An 8,738-nucleotide genomic window follows, 5' to 3' on the forward strand; every position below is an offset into this window, starting at 1 on the left:
TAAAATTCTAGAATGCATTGTTAGAAAAAGCAGATCAGTGGTTGCCTGGGATGGAGTGAGAGGAGGGCAAAAAGGGAAGAATTATAAATGAGCATGAGGAAACTTTGGGAGCTGCGGGGATGTTCACTAGCTTGATTGTGCTGATGGCTCCATGGGTGTGTACACATCACAGCTTATCAAGTTGTCTTATTTTATTTTATTTTATTTTTAGATGGAGTTTTGCTCTGTCAGCCAGGCTGGAGTGCAGTGATGTGATCTCAGCTCACTGCAACCTCCATCTCCCAGGCTCAGGTGATTCTTCTGCCTCAGCCTCTGGAGTAGCTTGGATTACAGGTACCCACCACCATGCCCAGCTAATTTTTGTATTTTTAGTAGAGAAAGGGATTCACTATGTTGGCCAGACTGGTCTTGAACTCCTGACCTCAGGTGATCCACCCGTCTTGGCCTCCCAAAGTACTGGGATTACAAGGATGAACCACTATGCCTGGCCAAGTTGTCCATTTTAAATATGTACAAAAATTGTCAATTATATCCCAAGAAAACTGCTGAACAATAGGAATTTAACAAGAACTGAAAATAGGATTATTATTTTATGATCTTTACCCAACTTAACCAAGTCTCCAAATTGAATCACCTTCAAGCAGATTTCAAACTCTCAGTAGATATCCTGATTTTGCTCTTTCCTCTCAGAGACACTACCGTGGCTCTGTGGAGGCAGTGTTCTCCCCTTTATGCCATAAGCCATAAACTCACTTAGTCTGATCAGCAGGTTCTTTTTGCTTTGGTAATATTTTGGAGAGCCAGCATTTGATAGTACTTCACTTCCATACAATATGACATAGATGTTAAAAAGAAGGGATTCTACACCAGTTAACATAAAGAAATTCCAGGATGTCATGTTAAGTGAGAAAAGCTGAATGCAGAGGGAAGTTTTCTGTTTTTGTATTTCTATTTTGTATTTTGTTTTCTATTTTTGATTTAAACAAAACAGCATCTTAGATGAATATATATGCATGTGTATGATGACATAGGCCATGAGATAGCTTTGGATAGAATCATGCCAGTTAATAAACATTGATTATCTGGGGGAAATGATGTATATTGGAGGGTAGGAAGGTGGGAGTAATAAAAAAAAACAAGCAAGCAAGCAAAAAAAAAATCACATATCCAAAGAAAAAGAAGTGTCCATAATCCAGCAGCATTTGTATCATGCACCCACTTCTATGCTTAGAGATAGCTTCAAACTGTTAATGGAAATAATGTCAAGTTTCTTTGAATTTTCCTGAATTAACAAACAAACACACAGCAAAAACTATTATTTTATTACTCTCTCTGTTACTTCTATCTCTAATCTTACAGGCCTAATCTCATTAATTATAATAATTCTAGTGTAGTAAATAGTAAATTTTGGAATAATAAGATCTCTTTAATAAAGATTTTTTTCTACAAACAGCAATAACTTTTGCTTTATCATTTGTTTTACAAATCTCATTAAAACTTTACTGGTTGATCAATATTTCAGAATTTTTAAAGATATAAATCTTCTACTGTATTTTTTTAAAAAAGAAAACTGTTCTAGTGCCCATGTTTTCACTTCTACAAAACTAGCTTAATTCCGTGCAAATTGCAAAGACCTTGGCCCTGCCTTTGTCTCCAGTGAAAAATGAGCTCCATTTGATGGCTGACCTTCCAAACAACTGTAGCTTCCACAGAAATATATACGATCTATCGGCCCACAGCTGTTACCTTATAAGAATCATTACTTGAGTGCTCAAGGGAAAACTAGTTCCACGGGTAAGGCTGTGTTGATGGAACACTCAAAAATACAATAAAATAAAATGGTTGCATATAAACCGTGAGTGAGAGCTTTAGAAGCAAAGATGAGTATTTTTGCTACCGAAGACAGGCAGAGTGGTGTCAGTGTTGGAGAAAATTGGCTGTTAACATTCGCAATTATGGGAGACACTTAAATGGATGCTTTTCACGGCCCTTCCTCAAAATGGAGATGAGTGAACATTTCACAAATAATGCAGCTTATAAAATAGAAGTGTAGCTGAGAGTATATTAGGTTGCTTGGAGAGGTGAATTAGCATCTTTTGTCTATGTATGGTGTTTTGTGGAATGTTCATGAAGGCAATGAGAAAAGATGGTTGAATTTCCTGACCAATTCCTTTTTATGCTGTTGACTTGTGGTTTGGCAGAAGCGACAGATTCCTTCATCTTTTAACGTTAACCAAGCAGCTCTTTGCTACCCAAACGACCAGAAACAGATGCTCCCCTCCTCATTTCCTTTAAAGGTGGGACATTACCTAGTTTGACAGATGATGGAAATGGTTTCATTTATAACCCTCCAATTTTTAAATTCCTGATGTTTCAGTCACGTTACAGTGGTCACCTTGGGAAGTTTGGGCATATGCTTTATGTTTTGTTGGGATGAGAAATGTGACTAATGCCTCGATAACCTGAAATGAGCCTCCTGCCTCTTGGGTGTCATCTTTGCACGTGACTTTACAGTGTGTGTTTTCTGTGTCTCTTCTCCTTGCCTTATTACCAGCTTCTTCCTTGCTCCCTAATGGACCATTCAGGTGCGGTTCGGAGATTTGTTTTATTGTTCAACTTCAAAGGTAACGAACGCATATGATGCAGGGAATTCAGAGATTAGATTGCCGGGGCACTGACAGTAAGCCGATGTAGATAAGCGTAGGGAAAAATTTTAATTAAAACCAATTAACATGAAATTGGAGTTTCTAGTCATTAATTGTGCACAGTCTGATTTAAATTTCTGAAGCTCCATGCATTTTGCATTAGTGATTGAATTGGTGGGAACAAGGATATTCATGGGTATTGTCTTTGCAAGTGACTTTGCCTGAAGTTCCCTTGCAACTTTTATTTCCACTCAGGAATGAGACTGAGGTGAAATGCCTGGGGATAGAGGGAGGGGCAGGGAGTCATGAAGAACTCCAGCTATGCTGCTCAGGGCACGTGAGCCAAAGCTTTCTAGGGGCCCAGCGTTTTCCTCCTCCCTGACAAAAAGGATATTCCTTGGAGTAGTCATGGCCTTTGTAAATGATTTCAAGTAATAATATTGAAGCCATTTTCCAAGAGCATAGATTTAACCTTTGGTCTCCCCAGCTTCTCATGGACAACAGCATGGCCCTGTGGGTGGTGAGGCCAGTGGAGGAGGGCAGAGTGGCCTCAGGAATGTCAGTAAGCCAGGCGCAGGTGCATGGTCGCACAGGGGGCATTGCTTCCAGGGCTGTCCTGGTACACGTGGGGACAGCAATAGCTCAGGCCCCTTGAGAAGGAGGAGCTCTGGCCTGGGGGAGTCACACTCTCCAGTGGTGGACCTGGACCTGAAGCGAGTCTTTCACACATCATAAACCCTCTTTTAATCACCAGTGATAGGGAGATGATAGTATTTGTGACATCTGTCCTCAGCAAGTCCAACTGACACTCTGGGCTTTGCTGGTAACAGTGGGAATTGTACTAGGGGGTTTGAAAGGACAAAGGAGTGGCAAGAAGCACTGCCATTGATTAATTACTGATGAAGTTAGTAGTCAGGGTTCTCCAGGGAAACAGAATCAATAGGGTGTGTTGGTTATGCATTACTTATATGATGTGTACATATGGAGGTAATGTAGACTGTGTGTGTATATTTACATATGTTCATATGTATATACAGTATATATAATTATGTAATATATAATGTATATGTATGTATATTACATATATTGCGGATGTAATATAGGTATATGTGTTATATAGTATTCATATATACTATATATGTTAATGTCTAATAAATATGTATAATTACATATTATAATTATAGATAACATGTCTATAATAGTAATATATAATATAAAACAAGAGAAAGAGAGAGGGAGGGAGAGAGATCTGTGTTACAGTTGGCTCATATGGTGCGGGGGTTGGTGAGTCAGACATCTGGAGGCCAGGCCAGCAGGCTAGAGTCTGGAAGGAGTTGGTGTTGCAGCCATCTGGAGGCAGAATTTCCTCTTCCTAGAGGAGTCTCTTTTCTCTTAAAGCCTTCAGCTGATTGATTGGAGCCCACCCACATCATGAAGGGCAATCTGCTTTACTTAAAGTCCACAGATTTAAATGTTCATCTCATCTAAAAAGTACCTTCACACCAACATCCAGAACAGTGCTTGACTAAATGTCTGGGTACGTTGGCCTGGGTCCAGCAGATGCATGAAATTAACCATCCCGCCTGCTGAGGGTGGAGCCGAGTCACCCATGCTGTGATTGGCTGTCCCAGGAGCAGCTCTGTCTTGATTGGTTGGTCGGAAAATTGGAGGCAGAGGGGCAGTGGGAGTGGCCATGCGGGACTGCTTTGGGAACAGAGGGACCCTCTCTGCTGTTCTGTTCACACGGAAGCGTGTCTTAGCGTCTGGGGGCTTGGAGAAAGCAGCCGTGAGAAGAATGCAGCAGCGGCAGAGCAAGCCTCGGCTTACCAGCAAGTAAGCCTTGGAGACAGGAGGTTTGCCAGGCCAGCTAAGGACTGCGGTGTCGGAGAGACTAGGGCTGGCTTTCAGACCAAGTCCCCTCTGAGAGTTTCTCTAATTACTCACCTCAAACCCAGTTTACTTCCTAAGACGGGAGCGAATCCTGCAAGTGAGCCCTGCGAACGAGCACAAAGTCAGCTGTCAGAGAAGGGTCCGCCCGAGGCTCTGGCCCCAGGGAACCCCTCGGTTCTTCTCCAACATTTTGCTGAGGGAAGGCTGCTCTTCTGTTGAACCTACCGAGGGAGAGTTCCTAGGTTTGCATGGCAAGAAATGTGAAGATATTTTTAAGACACAGAAATTCACCCCTGCACAGCACCGGCTTTCGAGTCATAGACCCTAGTAAGAGCTCAAGAGTGACTTCATTTGTAATAGCTGAAGGATTGTATTTTATCACATATTTGCCCCTCAAAACGTTATATAACACACATTAAATATTTTTCTATGTTTTATTTTATCTGTCATGTGGTTTTTTTCTTGATGAACATTTATATCTTGCTACATTTTGAAGTTAAAACCATGAGATATAAAATTGCTAAGGTGTAAACTTCCAGCAGTACTTGTACAGAGCCATTTCCGTGACAGCAAAATTAATTTTCATGAATAAAGGCCAGAAGAAAATATAAAAGGATGGTAATTTCTGGGTAGAGGGATTGCAAGTAATTTTATTTTTCATCTTTTTTTTTGTTTTGCTTTATGAAAATTGTGCATTAGCTTGTATTACAGTTAGAATTAGAAGACTCCTCACTATTCCGGTCTGAAACATCAAGCCTCTTCATTTTTAAATTCAGTTGAGAAGAGTGGTCAATTTAGAGATTAAAATGGATTCCAGCCATAAGGGGCCAGTTAAGTCCTTTAAATCAATTACCCACAAGATCCAAGCCAATAAGAGGAAAAGCAGCGTGTGCTCTATAGGCTAACCCGGGCACATTTAGAAATGAAAGTCACCCGAGTTTACAGCAAAGGGGGTCTGGACTCTATTTCTCCTTCACTTGACAGGGCTGTGCCTGGTGAAATACAAAATTATGATCAAGACAAAGGAAGGACAGGGGACTAAGAAAAAAACTCCAGTCATCAGTTAGCAGGCACACAGCCAGCACCGTAAGCATGTCAGGGTCTTTACGTGCCTCCTCAATTTCTTTTAGGGTAGCTCAGCCTCCAGCTCTGCATCTCCCCTCCCCAGTCATCTTTTTTCTTCAAATTCATATTCTGGACAGAAGTCAGTGGGTTTACTTACAGTTTTATTACGATTTTCAGTTTCTCAGAAATAATTTCTAGGCCTTGAAGCTTCAGCAGAGAGCATGTGCTTTGTACATGGAGTTTACCAGATGGAACCATTAGGTTATATTTCTAGGTGAAAAGCCGCGTGAATCTGGGACTTTTCCCTTATGCTGGGCTGCTGTATTTTGAAAGAGAGACAGATGCCTTGTAAAGATGAAAGATGGGAGGAGAGGATGGAACTGTTGTCAACAATTAGAAAAATGGTACTGGAAATCGGCGATGATTTTTTTACAGGCCCATTTAAATTCGTGAGTGTTTGGGAGACAGTCATCCAGGGTCAGGTTGGTGAGGCAAGACTGAGTTGGGAAATGTGTATTCAGTTGGCAAGAAAGGTCAGTGCACTAGAACTCTTCATTGTCTGGATTTTCAGAAGACTGCTCGACAGTGTCTGATACATGGGGAGGTTGACAATGGAGCGGGGAAGGAAAGTTGTTCACTAGGAATGTTCTGGAAATCCACTTCTTTTTATGCAGACTATTCTTTCTCTCTCTCCATCACAAGATATCAGTAAAACACAGTCTGCCCAGGAGTGACTCATGCTCCCAGAGGCGTGGGGAGGAGCTGTGTTGTGGAGACACACGTTTCCTTCTCTCATTCCCTGAAGAGAACAGACACCCCAAAAATGTGGCAGCCGGAGGAAACCTCAATCCCCAGACTCTGCAGGAAACTTACGTGCAAGTCTTTTATAAACAGAGGACCGTCCAAGCCCAACTTTGTTAATGTTGTCAGCTCAGACTGAATTGTTTTGAATTATTCGAGGGATGGTCCGTCATGGCAACAAAGGCTCGCTCTGCAGCGCAGTCTCCAGTAGAGCTGTGGACAGCTCATGCAGTTTTTGGACATGTAAATCATATAAATAGTTAAATACACAAGTTGAGATGTATTTGGTCAAATAATGTTCTTTTTGAGCCCTAAGTGTTTGTAGAAAAAGCAGCAGTTCCTTTTTATGGTTTGTGACCATTTGTTTCCCTACATGGTATTAAAAGGAATTATTTGTGTACAGACACTATATAATATGGGTGAATCGCACTGGGTGCTCACTTGAGATATGTGTGTGTGTGTATCTATAATTTTTCATCTTTTTTTGTTTTACAAAAATTGCGCATTAGCTAGAATTACAGTTAGAATTAGAAGACTTCTTATGATTCCAGTCTGAAACATCAAGCCTCTTCATTTTAAAATTCAATTGAGAAGAGTGGTCAATTTAGAGATTAAAATGGATTCCAGCCATAAGGGGCCAGTTAAGTTCTTTAAACCAATTAAATCAATTAATAATCAATAGATATGTGTGTGTGTGCACGTGTGTGTATGTATCTCCCTTGAGATATGTGTGTGTGTATATATGTGTGTGTGTGTGTGTATATATATATTTAACTCACCATTGCTGCCTTGAAACCTTGATATTTTGATGCAGGTGGCCTATGACTAAAATTAGAATAGCAACAGACATCCATTGCCAGTCCAGGCCCAATGGTCTGGGAGTGCGTGTGTGAGAATATGTGTCATAGAGTTTTAATGGAGAGTAAGAAGGTTTGGGACTCAAAGAAATGGTTAGTCCCAGTTTTTAAAGCTAGTATAAGAATTTATATGATGACGGTGTGTGTATGCATGTGTCCATGTCTGCGTGCATCACACACATGCAACCCGAGTGATTTGTTGTTTTGTGTGCTGTTGTGCCAGCAGGCAATGCTGTCCATTGCTCCACTCAGCAGTCTGCTTTCCTCCAAAGCTGAAACCCCAGAGCAATTGATCTAATGTGTCTTGCACTAGGGCTGGCATTCATGAGGATGTGGAGCAACACATTTGCTGTCATGGCTTTCTCACGTGTACTTATCATCACCTCATTATCGAGGTGCTCAGAGTCAAATCTCAAGAGCAGAGTAGAATCCAGAACATGGTATTTAAACCAGAGGATCAACCTGGATGGTTGTCCTTAATTCTTGGAATTTAAGCAAGAGAAAGAATTTTAAATGAGAAAAAGGACAAAGGGCTTTAACACCATTTAAGAGAATGGGGATTCTGACATTTAGGTTCCTATTGTACATTTAACTTTCTCCATTACTGCCTTGGGGAAATGGAAATTGCTGTAATTGGGGGTAATAGATACAATAAAGTGTGCAAATTTTACCCAACACATAAACAAACAAAGCCATTATGGTAATTCAAATCTACATTTTATTTTCCTATTCTCTGCATTCCTGAATAAAAGCAAGGAGTTGCCCCATGACTTTGACATTTAATATTAGGCTGATCTTTTCAGGCCATTTTCTTCCCGCATATCTATACACACACACACACACACACTTTTTCATATTATTCTGCAGTCCTCATAGTCATAGTTAAAGGTCTGGGATGGAGTCCCAGAGCTATGCTAGTTCAAGCCCCTGCCTCAAGCAATGCTAGCCAGCTGAATCATAAAGATGGCAATAAATCCTATTAGTGGAGATTTCAAGGACTTATAACTTCTCTTGGTGGCCTGTGTTTGCATTTAATCATTTAGACAAGCATTTTTCTAACAGCTGAGCAAATTTTCTTTGTATTTGATGCAGAGGTACATTATTTAGGGTCTTTATTTAAACATAATTAATTGAAATAAATTTTATTTTGAGGAATAGTAGTTCTCAGAATTCTTCAGCTTGCCTGCAGATAAGCTCAGTAGACTGCAGGTGCTACATGGAGCCCAGCTGCCCCTAGCAGTACCTGACCTTGCGATCTTTGCCAAGCATATTTCTGCTGTAGCCTCCGGTTTCTTACAGAAATAAGACTGCATTATATGTTTTATTGGTTTATTCTTTTAATGTTGTGTCTTGAATCTTTAGTTCTCTATTATTATTTTTTCTCTCTCTCTCTTTAATATTTGCTTAGTTCAGTCCTTGGCAAAAAAAAAAAAAAAAAAGCCATTCAATAAATATTTGTGGAATGGAAAAATGTTCAGAT

This window comes from Nomascus leucogenys, chromosome 3 (genome assembly GCF_006542625.1).
Source record: "Nomascus leucogenys isolate Asia chromosome 3, Asia_NLE_v1, whole genome shotgun sequence".
Taxonomy (NCBI): domain Eukaryota; kingdom Metazoa; phylum Chordata; class Mammalia; order Primates; family Hylobatidae; genus Nomascus; species Nomascus leucogenys.